At 48.7% G+C, this 14,415-nt stretch overlaps 1 pseudogene; it reads left to right on the top strand.

Moving 5' to 3' along the window:
* The first annotated feature begins 12,116 nt into the window (after positions 1–12,116).
* LOC127193643 (40S ribosomal protein S15-like) lies at positions 12,117–12,463 on the top strand (annotated as a pseudogene).
* Positions 12,464–14,415: the final 1,952 nt, after the last annotated feature.

Here is a 14,415-nt window from a genome sequence, read left to right as displayed (position 1 = left end):
CTCATTTCTCAAGGGAATGGTTTAAAGTGGGGGACAGGAGAGAGAAGAGTGAGGGCACAGAGCTGGGCATGACAGCGCATGCCTGTACCCCTTAGCCACTTGGAAGCCTGAGGCAAGAATCTGAGATTCGAGGTCAACACAGCGAGACCTTGTCTGCAACAAAACACCACCACCAAACAACAAAACACCACCACCAAACAACAAAACACACCACCACCAAACAACAAAACACCACCACCAAACAACAAAACACACCACCACCAAACAACAAAAAGAGCAGCAGAGGAATTGGAGGGAGGGAGAGAAACCCAGGTTGGCACATTCAACCTTCGCTGTGTGAGCCTGGCCTCCTGCCAGCGCTCATCTCTGACATCACTACGCAAGCAAGCATTTGTAGCAGTTGCTCCACACCTGCTGGCCTCGGAACATTCCATTCTGAGGCCCTTTGCCAGGAGCGGTGCATTCTCTGGCAAGGGCTGAAGGCCCAGGGAGACCCCACTGGGTGCTGCCTAGGAATTCAAACCAGCAATTATTATCCTCCACTGCCTCCTCTGTAAGCCTTTCATCTCCCATCTGCTGCACCTCAGGCACCTCTCACTCCCCATCAGGCCCCAGCCCTCGAGGCTGCCTGGTGCCACCCTCAGGACAGTGTGACCTGGCCCACCCAACACAGGTCAGGCCAGAAACGGTATCTTAGTGCTTGCCTTGTGAGTTTGGAGCCCTACTCACTTTATCTCCATGGTAGAGGGAATCTCTTTCATTTGCCCTGGCTTTACTGCGACCTGCTCCATCAGTTTCCAGCTGCTGTCTCCTCTGAGTTTGGGTATCTTAGAGAAAGGCGTGTCTGAGATAAGAGCCGCCTTTCCCTTAGTCCTGGAGACCTCAGGAACCATTGCGTCAAAGTTGTCTATAGGCCTGCAGGGAAGTGGCAAGGTCCCACATGTGGCCTCATGGTCCCCATGTACTGCGCAAATCCACTCAAGTTGTGGTCATCATTTTGGGCAATGAAGCCCCTTAGTGAAGATGGCACTAAAACCAGGTCCCCATGACTTAGTGGCCATGCCGCACCTTCATGCAATGGCCTGGCCGTTCAGTGCAGACTCCCTGCCTTCCTAAGCCAGGAAAAGCCAGCTTCAGCAGGATCCCACTTTGGCTGGGCAATGGCAGGTCAGAAGGTGAGGGGTGGAACTGACAGTCAAAGGGGGTGAGCATGCAATCTCTGTACACCGGGACACGGCTAATGGTCCTGGGTGGATCCTCTAAACCCATTCTCAGGACAGGTGGTGAGGTGGGCCCTTAATTTTCTCCACTGTGGAACTTGTGAGCCTAAGGTCTTCCAAGGTCACAGAGACAAGTGAATGACAGACAGGACGCAATCTAGCCACTGGATTCCACTGCACCTGTCTACCATCTAAACCCTTAAAGCTGCCAAGTGGAATGAAATGCCCTGGGCTGCCACTGGGAAAGCCATGTGCAACCCAAAGTTGGGTAAGTGGTTGGCAGCATCCAATCTCCTGTCTCCATCTGGGTAGGATGCTGACGAAGAGCTGATTAGAGAAAGGAAAAAGTAGCAGCAGGCCTTTAATCCTCAGGCTCAGGAGACTGAGGCAGAAGGATTGCTGTGAGTTTGAGGCCAGCTTGGGCTGAAGGCTGAGACTCAATCTCAGAAAAACAAACCCGAAACAAAAACCAAAAAGCAAAGGTATTGCCTTAAAAAGGTTACAGTCTTCCCTCACCCCTCGCAGCCTCACATTCACTTCACCCACATAAGCATGAGGCACCCAGCCGGATCCCGCATTCACAACACAACCTGATGAGCAGGGACAGACTCCACACTGCTTGGAAGAAAGGCCCGTCCGCAAAACCACTGCATTCTCATTTCTAGAAGAAGCCAGAGCAAGGGCCTCTCAAGCCACTGACCACAAGGTGAACAGGCAGCCTGAGACTAAAAGCTGTCCAGGGAAACAGTGGGAGCAGATGTCATGCCTGCACCAAACGCAGGTCCCAGGACACAACGCTCCTTCCTCCCCCTCCACTTACTTCTGGGTCCCCCAAAAGACAGCAATACTCTGGCAGTGCCAGCTTACCCTGGGCTGCGCCTCCAGTCTATAGCAAGACAGGCGGCTAAGCTTTGGTGCAGGTGTGAATGGGCTGCAGCAAGGAGTCTCCAATCTAGGAGTCGCAGAGACCTAAGCCAGGCTCGCAGCCCTGATTTATGTGTTGTAAAAGGTGCTAAGGAGTGTGTGTGTGTGTGTGTGTGTGTGTGTGTGTGTGTGTGTGTGTGTGTGTGTGTTGGGGAGGGGTGTTGGGGTGTTCCTTAAGCTGCGCAGGACCAGCAGCATACTGGAAGTAGAAGCTGTCTGCCCGACTCTCAACTTTCTTTTCCCTTCTCTCTAAGTGGGCATGGCTTTATCACTGTAACCGCCAACAAAGGTCACCTGGAGGCTGTAAAAAGAATGCTCTAGTTATTGCTGTATCTTGAGGCGGCTTCTCCCAAGACCACAGCCTCCTGGTTTCTGTTGGGAGTGGCTAAGAGGTCAACAGCTAGTATTACACAGACAGGGTGGGTCTCAGAAGCCCTCACTTTCCTACAAAATAGCACTTGTGGCTCTGAAAGGCATCGCCCAATGTGCATTTTTTCTTGCTTTATCTTTATAGAATTTTAAAAAATAAGCATTTCCTAAACTTTTGAAAGGGAGGTCAGGAGTACACTGTTGAGAAGTTCTTGTGAGTAGGCAAAGGGCAGCGCTCCCCACAGTGAGGACAGATCCTGAGCTGAATGTGTGTCCTCTGTCCCTCAGTGACAGACCTTGACATGGTTGCCAGCTCCCTAACTCCTCCTGCATGCTCTGGGCTTGACCTTCCTCACCAAAACTTGGCCCCCTATCTGCAAATACAAACAGAAAGGGCCACTTATCTGTGTTCCCCAACCAAGGTAAACAGCTGTTGCTGGTCCCTCCCCACACCCCCAAGGTCGAGCTGCTGAGCCAAAGCAAGAACACCGGGTAGATTTTCCCCTCCTGTTTCCTCCTGGCAAGGCTCCTGTGTTCAAGAGCTTCCTAATTACCACCACAGAAAGCCAAGTCTAGAAGAATCTCCGAGCAGTTATGACGTCTGGTGTCAAATTCTGCCAAACCCTCAGCCCTTTTCAAAAGAAACCACACCACTGCCATCCTCCATACACTCCATAGACACATCCTTTTCAAATGAGAACTCTCCTGGAAGTCCAGACAAATGTTACTTTAGATTTCAGGGTAGGCCTGCTCCCTTCTACTGTGGTTTCAGGTCAAGAGACTGGCTCCTGAGGGGTGTGCCTGTGCCATGAGTGTGGAGGTGTGGGCGTGTTGTGGGATGTGGGGTTATTGGGTGTGTGGGGGGTGTGGGTGTTGGTCACCATTCACACTACAGGAGTTGGAGGCATCGATTGCCCTTCCAGCTTGGTCTGGGTGCCATGAGCTGTGTGACCTTGTGCAAATCCCTTAACCTCCCCCTAAGCCTTTTTTACCCCCTGGTTGAACTACACGGCTCTTAGGTCTTAACATAGGATAAATGTATCCTTTGAAGTCTCTGTTCCCAGTGTGAGTGTATCGAAGATGAGGCCTTAGGGGTGATTAAGGTTAAGAGAAGTCATAAATAGGGGACTATAACTGGATAGAGCTGGTGTCTTCAGAGGAAGAGGATGGGGGACTGGGGAGATGGCTCAGCCAGTAAAGTGCCTGCAGTACAAACGTGAGGGCCTGAGTTCAAATCCCTAGCATCCAAATAAAAGCCCGTCTCCCATTGGTTGAGGGAGGTGGGGTAGGAGGATCCCTGGAGGGCACTGGCCAACTGCTTAGCCACTTGGTGAGTCCAGGCTCTGTGAGAGATGCTGCCTCTAAAACAAGGTGTGCGCAGACAACACCTTAATTAAATTAAAAAGGAAGCGAACCATACATCAGAGGCCTCCCTTTTCCCCCCAGGCTGAGTAATCCCTGAAGAAAGACCCATGAGGATTCAGCAAGGGGTGGGGGGGCAGCCATCTGCAAGGCAGCTCGCACCCAAGGCAGCTTACACCAGCCCTGCCGACACCTTGACCTCGGCCTGCTGACGGCCTTCAGAGTTGTGAGCAAGCATCTTGTGGCTCTTAGCACCCAGTGTGTGGCCCTTTGTCAGATGGGCCTTGCAGACTGACTGGCAGGCTCCCATTGTCTCTGGTCAGTGTGTTTGTTGCCCAGCCCCACCCTGGAGCTTAGCAATGGCTTGAGCCTTGTGAGGAAAGCAGCACACACTCCCAGCTGGCCTCCTCAGACAGTCTTAGTCAGCTGAGGCTCCCTGATACTGGGCCAACTTTGACAGCTAGTTTCTGCTTCTGTAGGTTGTCTGCCACTCCTCACCAGCCCCATATATTACCTCCATCTGCTCTTCCACAAACACCTCTCTGACTGAAGCGTGTGTGTGTGTGTGTGTGTGTGTGTGTGTGTGTGTGTGTCTGCACACGCGTACACACATGCGTGTATGCATGCATATGTATAATAAGCATGCAAGAAGGCCAGAGGAAGGCTTCCGGTATTTTCCTCAGTCATTCTGCACATTACATTTTGAGACAGGGTCTCTCACTGAGCCTGAAGTTCACAGATTGCCTAGCCAGGCTAGCCAGTGAGCTCTGGGCCTCTCTGTACCCCCATCCCCACCCCCACCCCATACCTCTAGTGCTAAGAGTTTACAAACACCTTCTGTGTGGGTGCTAGGGATCCGAACTTAGGTCCTCAGGCTTGTATAGCAAGGCCTCTACCAAGTGAGCCATTTCCCCAACCCTGCTCTTTTTTTTTTTTTTTTTTTTAAACTCGAGACAGGGTTTCTCTGTGTAGCCTTGGCTGTCCTGGACTCTCTTTGTAGACCAGCCTGGACTTGACCTCACAGCTATCCTCCTGCCTCTGCCTCCCAAGTGCTGGGATTAAAGGCATGTGCCACCACTACCGGACTCCCCTACATTTTTCAAGAAGTAGTTTTGCTCTGTTATCCAGGCTAGTCTCAGACTTGTGGCTCAAGCTATTCTCCTGTCTCAGCTCCCTCATAGCTAGGACTGCAAGTATGCACTGCTGTGCCTGGTTTTATTTAGTGTTGTTGTTGCCATAACAGAATACCTGAAACTGGGTAGTTTATAGGGAGAATATATTTAGGATCATAGTTCTGGAGTCTAGAAAGTCTATTCACATGGCATAAATCAAAAGAGAAACAGGACTTATACAAACTTGCTTTTGGTGGTAATTGAACTCTTTCAGGTAAGGAAGCCGTTACCCTAATCCCACAAGGCCTAACCTCTCAACACCATCCCATCAAAGAACTAAGATTCCAACACATAAACATATGGAGGACACACAGAAAACACAGCGGATGGTGAGAAAGACAGAACAAGTGTATACACAGAGGTGTTTGTACAGTTGGGCCACTGAGAGCTACCCCTCCTGCAGGTTTTGTCTGTCCTTGGATCTCCTGTTCTGTCCTGGAATTCCTCATTATTATCCATGCTAAGTGCTCTTTCCCTCTCTCTTTTGGGGTCTCCTCCAAACTTTTTTGGGTATACCATTAGGCTCAGATCACACACTAAGGCATCGGGCTGTATGCAGCCTTCAGTTCTGATATAAAGGGTCTGGTTTCTGTGCTCTTCTGTTTCTAAGCTCCAGTTCCCTTGCTAGGGCATTCTGAGGTCTCTCCTGATACCACATCCTGGGAGTCTGCTGTTTCCAAAGCCTCCGTAACATTCTCTGCTACTTGCCCACTGTCCTGTTTTTCTACCTGGTCCCTTCAATGCCTGGTCTCCCCAACCCTCGCATCTGCCTCTCCTTGATGGAGGTGATAGCTGTCTCATCAGTATCAGAACATGGGTGACCACACTGTGTCTTCCCAGCCCTTTGACTTCCTTGGATGTGGGCCTGGCCCTTCCCAAATTCTCTTTAGTAGCCCGGGCCTGTCTCCTTCTAGGTCAGTCACTGGGTTTTTACTCCAATAAACAGCTCTGCTTGAAGCTGTAGCTAGCTGGGTCACCTTGGGCGAGCCACCAAATTTAAGCCCAACTTTCCTCATCCTAAAGGCAGGGCCAATACTCATCACGTCACAGGGAGCAACCCACGAGATGACTTGTGTGAGGCACTTTGCGCAGAGCCAGGGCAATGCTCCAGATCCCCAGGTGTTGTTACTGCCTCCGCTTCATTGATGTCCTGGTTAGTGTTATGCCAACTTGACAAAAGTCATCAAAGGAGGAGGCAGCCTCAGTTGAGAAAAAATGCCTCTATAGATCTGGCTGTAGAACACTTTCTTAACTAGTGATTGATGTGGGACAGGACAGCCCATTGTGGATGGTGCCATCCCTGGGCTGGTTGGTGGTGCTGGCTTCTATAAGAAAGCAGGCTGAGCAAGCCATGGGGAGCATGCCAGGAAAGAGCATCTTCTCTCCGTGGCCTCTGTATCAGCTCCTGCCTTCAGGTTCCTGCTCTTAAGTTATTGTCCTGACTTCCTTCAATGATGATCAGTGATATGGAGGTGTAAGCAAACCTAACCCTTTCCTCCCCGACTTATGGTGTTTTTTTTTTTTTTTTTAAAGATTTATTTATTACAGATACAGTGTTCAGCCTGCCCATCAGAAGAAGGCACCAGATCGATTATAGATGTTTGTGAGCCACCATGTGGTTGCTGGGAGTTGAACTCAGGACCTCTGGAAGAACAGCCAGAGCTCTTAACCTCTAAGCCATGTCTCCAGCTCCAACTTATGGTGTTTTAATCACAGCAATAATAACCCTGAGACAACTGATCCCACCCTTCACTCTTGGAGACAATCCTCAGAGACAGAGGGACGGGTAGGACCTTGAGCACCTGTTTAAGCTGACTCACCAACCCTTTGATGAGCTACCAACACACCAACATCAGATGAGCCAGTTTTGTTATTTGCAAACAGGCACCCTGAGTACTATATTTCTCTGGCCCCATAGATTGTTTTCTCCATCTCCATCAACTCTAAGCTCCCAGAAGCACCTCTTTCCTCATTGACTGCGGCTCCCTCTGGCCTTTGCTCAAAATGTTTCAATTCTACTCTTCGTCACCCAAACACCTCTCACTGTTCCTTGGCCATTCCCAAGACAGGCTTCCAAGTCTCCTCCTTCAAAAGGCCTCTTTCCCCACCCCCTTAGATGTGCTGTTTTCTTTCTTGGAATGTCCACAGCTCTTAGCTTATGCCTCCTTTGTCCCAGAGTTCACAATGCTGCATGGTGGGTGTCCGTGCCAACAACGCTGCTCACTGATCCAGGCCCTAGCATCCCTTAGGGAAAGCCTGGGTCCTCTTCAGCTCTCCCCAAGAATATGCTACCAGTGGATAGGGATGGCATGCAGGTGTACGGATGGATAGGTGGGTGGAGGGCTGACATTTCTGAGTTGTCCTAGCCGTAGTCTATTCTTTGAGTAATTTCCAGGCTAATCTTCCCTACGCTGGCTCACTTCATGACCCAAATACCTTTAGAACTTGTGTTGCTTGCCAAATACAGCTGAAACTCCTCAGCTTGGATCTGGCCTCTACCCCTTTCCCAGCTCTTCTTTCTTGCTCATTAGTCCCTCGCCAATCCATATCAGATGTTTGCTACCAATCACACTGTGACCCTAGGGTCCACAGGATCATCTTTGCTTGTCAGAAATTGCGATTCAAACCCTATCCCAGGCCCACTGAAGTAGACTACCTCTTCAAAAGATCTCAGGCAAGTCATGTCCACATGGAGCATCAGCCAGAGGGTGTTCCCAAAGCCTTGCCAGTTGTCTGTCAAAGTCCCATATAGGGGGTAGGGAGGTAAGCCAGCTGGTAAAGTGTTTGCATTGCAAGCAGGAGGACCTGAGTTCAATCCTTGGCACCAAGGGTTACAGTATACTTCTATAATCTCAGCACTGGGGAGGTGGAGACAGGAGGATTTGGAGTTTTCTGGTTAGTCTAGCTGATCAGCAAGCTGCAGGGTTACTGAGAGTTCTCGTCTTAAGAAATAAGATGGAGGGGGCTGGAGTGATGGCTCAAAGGTTTAGAGCACGGACTGCTCTTCCAGAGGTTCTGAGTTCAATTCCCAGCAACCACATGGTGGTTTACAATCATCTATAATGAGATCTGGTGCCCTCTTCTGGCATGCAGATGTACATGCAGGCAGAACACTGTATACATAACAATAAATAAATAAATCTTAAAGAAAAATGGAAAGTAACTGAGGACACCTAATGTCAACCTCTCGCTTCTACACTTGCAGAAATAATGCACACTGGCATGCACATCACACACACACACCTATCAGTTTTGGGTCTTTTTTTTTTTTTTCAAGATTTATTTATTTATTATGTATACAATGTTATGCCTGCATGTATACCAGAAGAGGGCACCAAATCTCATTATAGATGGTGGTGAGCCACCATGTGGTTGCTGGGAATTGAACTCAGGACCTTTGGAAAAACAGCTGGTGCTCTTAACTTCTGAGACATCTCTCTAACCCCTGGGTGTTTTTTGTTTTTGTTTTTGTTTTTGTTTGTTTGTTTTTTGGGACAGGGTTTCTCTGTGTAGCCCTGGCTGCCTGGACTCACTTTGTAGACCGTGTTAGCCTTGAACTCACAGTGATATGCCTGCCTCTGCCTCCGGAGTGCTGAGATTAAAGGCATGGGTTACCATGCCTGGCTCCAATTTTGCATTGTTTTAAAATAAGAATTTCATCCATTCATCCATGCATTCTTCCAATTCCTCTCCTACCTCACCATCACTTTTCCGTTCCACCATTATTTGCTATTATTATTATTGTTGTTGTTATTTTAAGTCCACCGAATCCACTCAATGCTGCCTGTGTGTGCATAGGTGTAGGACCACCTACTGGAACATGGGTACCCTTCAAGGAATACATCCTTTAAGAAAACTGTGGGGGAGCTTGTGGTTTGTTTGTATCTGTTTGTTTGTTGTTTACCAGGCTCGCACTATATAATCCAGGATGACCTCAAACTCTTGTTCCTCTCGCCTCAGGTTCTTAAGTGCTACAGGCAAAAGTCACATGTATCTTCTAGAGCAGCGTTTGACTACGCCCCCTGTGTGCAAGCTCCTGTCTACGCTAGCTACCTGAACCAACAGCCACCCTTGCCTAGACATGCTGTTTCTTGGGTGTTCACAGCAATGCCATATTGTCCACAAAGTTTACTTGAGATCCGTTCTTCTACTGTAAGTGGTAAATGTCTGGTGACTATGTCCTGTTAGTCTATGTTGGGCATTTCAGTGCCTCACCAGATACCCTGAGAGGCCCATGCTATTCAAGTTCATAAAACAAATGAGTGGGTTAACAAGGAAGGAACATGCGATGGTCAGGTTAGTGCAGGACCCGCAAGGTGCAGCAGCTGCCTCAGAATATGTCTCCCAGGCTTGGTCTTGGATTCCTCTTCTTCAACAGTGGGAAGCCCTCTTGTCTATTCCCCAGCTGGCTCCAGGCCAGAGTGAAGGGGTGGGGATACAGTCTACGTTGGCAGTTGCTCTGGGGGCGGGGAGGGGGGGTTGTGACTGTTCCTCCTGAAGGTATGATAAAGAGAAAACAGCCCTTCTCCATCAGAAGCCGCAGCAAGACCGTGCTAAGTCAGCAGCACCTTTTTCTGTGGTCAGTTCATCTACTGCAACAAAGAACTTCCTGCCCTCGGTGGGCCGGTCTTCCCAATCCCTATCAAAATCCCAGCCAGGTGTTTAGCAGGCATGGGCAACTTGGCCTAAAGTTTGCATGGCCAGGATCATGGCTAACACAATCTTGACAAAGAGCAAAGTGCGAAGAGTCACTCCACCCAAAGGCTGACTGTTAAGCTACAGTTATCAAGGCCGCACAGTGTTTATGGAAGGAAGCTCAGAGATCAAAGGAGCAGAAAAATGAATCCACACAACTATGTCCAACAGGCTGACAAAGGTGCAAGAGCTAAACAGTGTGCGGACAGCTCTCCAAATGGCACTGCAGGAATTGGACGTTCTTGAGCAAAAATAGCTCTAAACCTAGGCTGGCTCAGGTACAGACTGCCAGGCACGCTCTGGGTTTGATCCTCAGAGCAAGGGAGGGGAGAAGGGGTGACACAGAGACCTAAATCTTACAACTCAAACAAAAGACTAACTTGTTTGATTGCTTAGATACACAATGCAAAATATAAAATTTAGAGGGAAAGCTGGGCTTCTGAGACCAGGGCTAGATAGAGACGGAGTTCTTATGCAATCCCAAACTCAGCGTGTGAATAAAAACATTGCCTCACCAAGGAGCAGGCAACAAGGGTTGCTAAGTGAGGCTCAGGTGTCCAGGAGGGACAAGAGCAGGCTGCGGCTGGGAGGCTTGCTTGATCCAGGTGTCTGACATACACAGATGCTGTCACTGTGGACCACTTAGGCTTAGGTCTCAGGAGCCTTCCCTCAGAAAGTATGCAAAACCCATCCTGAGCAAACACGTACCAGTCAAATCAAATGAAAGGCAAACCCAGGTCGGGCAGCACAGACAGAAGAACCAGCTCACAGTCAGTGTCCTTTTCACAAAGCTTGTATCTCTGTCAAGGGCATACTCATTGCTCTCTCAGACCCCTTGCCCAGAACCATAGGTGCCAGGAAGACAGACAGAGCCCAACTCTAAAAAGCTCACTGTTCAACAGCAGTTTTGAGAGAAACCTCATCCCCCACCGCAGTGCCTCCTATGCCTCTCCTGGAGCACTGTAGTCTGCTATCTGGAAGACTTGGCCTGCCCACTTGCAGATTTAAAAGTTTCTAGAAACCAGGCCATTTCACTGGAAACATCTAAAAATACGAGGCACTGTGCCAGGTTATCCAAATTACATGAACAGCAGTGAGTGAGCCTCCAGTGAGGGACACAGCTGATGTGCACCTGCGTCTCTCTCTAACCCCGTTCGCAATCTACAGCCTGAGGAAGGCTCTAAGCCAGGCCCCCAGCTCGGAAGTCTGACGTTCTCCCTCTGGCTTACAAGGTCCTGCTCTCCTTTCCCGACCTACACCTCCACTTTCCCTTTCTCCCTGGCTTCTCTGATGGCCATTCTTGTTCCTTTCTCTGATCACGCCACTAGGAGTAAATAAATGCCAGTGTCCATGGGCTGACTACCTGTTACTCAGGACTCGGCCGTCTCACAGGAGAGTAACCACCACCATGGGCCTCATGACGTGCCAGCAGCCTTGCAGTTAGATTGGCCCTTCAGGGTTGCTTTGACTTAGGCCTCAGATGGCCAGACCCTTGTCAACCTGCACTGATCTGTTTTTATACAGAACCTTTTTCCAGGTCACTCCTGGCCACGTGCGCAGCTGAGACCATCCCCGGGGGCCGTCAGGCAAACAATACCTGCCAAGACCACGCCTGGCAGCTCTCAAAACAACAGCTTACACAGAGCCGGCTGGGTAGCAGTGAGGCCATGGCCACTCTAACTTTCCTGTTTGATGGCTTCCGTGCTTGCTCTTGTGTTCCTCCCTCATCCAGCAGAGTCTCCACAGAGCCAGGGCTTTCTCTACCTTGCACTCAGGAAGTGTTGAACACTTTGCATTCAGTTTCACAATGCCCTGGAAAAGCTGCTTGCTCATGCACTTCTCTCTCTCTCTCTCTCTCTCTCTCTCTCTCTCTCTCTCTCTCTCTCTCTCTCTCTCTCTCTCTCTCTCTCTCAAAATGAATAAAAGAGTTAAAAGAGGTTCAGCTTACAAAACTTATTCAGGAAGAGCAGTAAGGGCCCAAATTCAAGTGCAGTCTCATGTAACACCCTGGCCCGCGTCCCTCTACTACACTTGGAATAATGGGAAGAGGACAGTTGCAAAGTTGGTCCTATGTCAAAAGATGAAGCTGAAGATTCTGGATGTACTAATCAGATTACAAATCACTAAAGACACATAGCAGCCTGCACAGACTCAACCGTTATCCAATGTTCCTTAGAGATTGTCATTAACATGGAGTCACTGAATAGAGACCACTATGGCCCCTTGTGCTGGAGACACAAGTGGTCAAAACTGACTAAGGATTAAAACTGTCCTGTTTTGCTCTTTATTTCTAATTATTTGTTGACTCTTCTCAAGGAAGCCTGGTAAAGCCCTTACCAGATGACGCCGAGCATTTTCCTGGTCTGTTGCCAAGATGGCTGAAGTGGAGCAGCAGCAGCAGAAGAAGAAACAGACCTTCCGCAAGTTCACCTACTGTGGCGTGGACCTGCACCAACTGCAGGACGTGTCCTAGGAGCAGCTGATGCAGCTGACCCGTGGCCTGCGGCGGAAGCAGCACTCACTTCTCAAGTGTTTGAGAAAGGCCAAGAAGGAGGCTCTACCCATGGAGAAGCCGGGGATGGTGAAGACCCACCTGAAAGACATGATCATCCTGCCCCAGATGGTGGGCGTGTACAACGGCAAGACCTTCAACAGGTGGAGATCAAGCCGGAGATGATCAGCCACTGCTGCCTGGGCGTGTTCTCCATCCCCCTCAAATAGCTGAGGCCATAACAACTCGTGTTTAGTCAAAAAAAAAAAAAAAAAAAAAAAAAAAAAAAGAAGAAGGAAGGAAAGAAGAAAGGGAAAGAAAGAAAAAAAAAGAAAAAGAAATGTAAAGGCCTCAAGCCTATAGGCTCGAGGATCTTCAGCCTTTTAGATATACCTGGGATCATGACAGTTCTGACTCCAACAATAACACCCAAAGTGATTTGGCCTAATAGTCCTATTCTTTGTTATTTTTAAATTTACATTTACTTATTTATTGTATGTTTTGTATGTGATGGTGGGTGGGAGGTGTCACAATGCATGTACAGAGGTCAGAAGACAATTTGCAGAAGTAGTTTCTTTGCTTCCACTATCTGGGTCGCAGGGATTGAATTCTGGTCCTTAGCTAGGCTTACAGCAAGTGCCTTTACCTGCTGAGCCATCTAACTAGCTCTACAACAGACCATTCTTGCTTGGTACTTTGGAGGGCTCAGGGGGGAAAAAAAAAGTCCATGATCTTTTTGTATGTGGAAATCATAAATTGGAAACACTACACACTTCTCCATAATAGACACATAACCATCAGCCTTTGTTATTGCATAGGGGAGATGTGCACGGGGGGGGGGGGGGGGGGGGGGGGGGGGGGAGGTTTATGTCCACAATCTCTGGGGAAAATAGAGATGTTCTTTCTTTCTTTTTCCTTTTTTTTCTCCCCACTTTACATTTCTGATTGTAGCCCCCTCCTTCCCTTGTTCCCCCTCCCCTAGTCCTCAGAAAGGGGATCCCTCCTCCTCTATCATCTAACCTTAGCCTATCAAGTCTCCTCTGCCTGCATCCTCTTCCTCTGTAGCCTGGCAAGGCCGCTCTGCCAGAGGGAAGTGATCAACATGTGGGGGTCAGAGTCCATGAGAGAAGTAGTCTCTACTCCCCATATTGTGGGACCCACAAGGAGACTGAGCTGCCCATTGACTACATCTGAGCAGAGGTCTAGGTCCACACCATGCATGGTCCTTGGTTGGTCCATCAGTCTCTGCAGGCTCTCCTGGGCCCAGCTTTATTGACTCTGTTGTTCTCCTTGTGGAGCTCCTGTCCCCTACAGGTCATTCTATCCCTCGACTCTTCCATAAGACCCTTTGCACTATACCCCAAAGTTTGGCTGTGTGTCGCAGCAACTGCTTTGATCTCCCGCTGGGTGGAGCTTTCAGAGGACCTTTATGATAGGCTCCCATCCTGTTCCTCTCTTCAACAGCTTCCGCTGTCTGTTCTATTTGCCCTCCTGAATGATAATCAAGCATCCTCCCTAGGGTCCTCCCTGTGATTTAGCTTCTTTAGGTGTGTGTATGTAGTGTGGTTATCCTGTATTATGTGGCTAATATCTGCTTATATGTGAGTATATACCACACATGTCATTCTGGGTCTGGGTTACCGCACTCAGGAAGATCTTTTCTAGTTCCATCCATTTGCCTGAAAATTTCAAGATTTCCTTGGTTTTATTATTACTTATTTATTTATTTATTTATTTATTTATTTATTTATTTTGGTTTTTTGAGACAGGGTTTCTCCGTGTATCCCTGGCTGTCCTGGACTTGCTTTGTAGACCAGGCTGGCCTCGAACTCACAGTGATTCATCTGCCTCTACCTCCCAAGTGCTGGGATTAAAGGTATGCATCAACACACCCTGCTGCACAGAGGCTTTTGAGGTAAGACCTAATGATTCTTTGGATTTCCTTGATATCTGTTATTAGTCTCCCTTCTTATTTCTGATTTTGTTGATTTGAATACTCTCCCTCTGCCTTTTAGTTAGTTTGGCTAACTATCTTGTTAATTTTCTCAAAAAACTAGCTCTTGGTTTCATTGATTCTTTGAATTGTTCTCTTTGTTTCTAATTTATTGATTTCAGCCCTGAGTTTGATTATTTCTAGCCATATACACCTCTTGGGTGTGTCTGATTCTTTTTGTTTTAGAGC

Source organism: Acomys russatus, chromosome 9 (genome assembly GCF_903995435.1).
Source record: "Acomys russatus chromosome 9, mAcoRus1.1, whole genome shotgun sequence".
Lineage (NCBI taxonomy): Eukaryota > Metazoa > Chordata > Mammalia > Rodentia > Muridae > Acomys > Acomys russatus.
The sequence above is the reverse complement of the archived record's forward strand: the minus strand, read 5'-3'. Positions and strand labels throughout refer to the sequence as shown.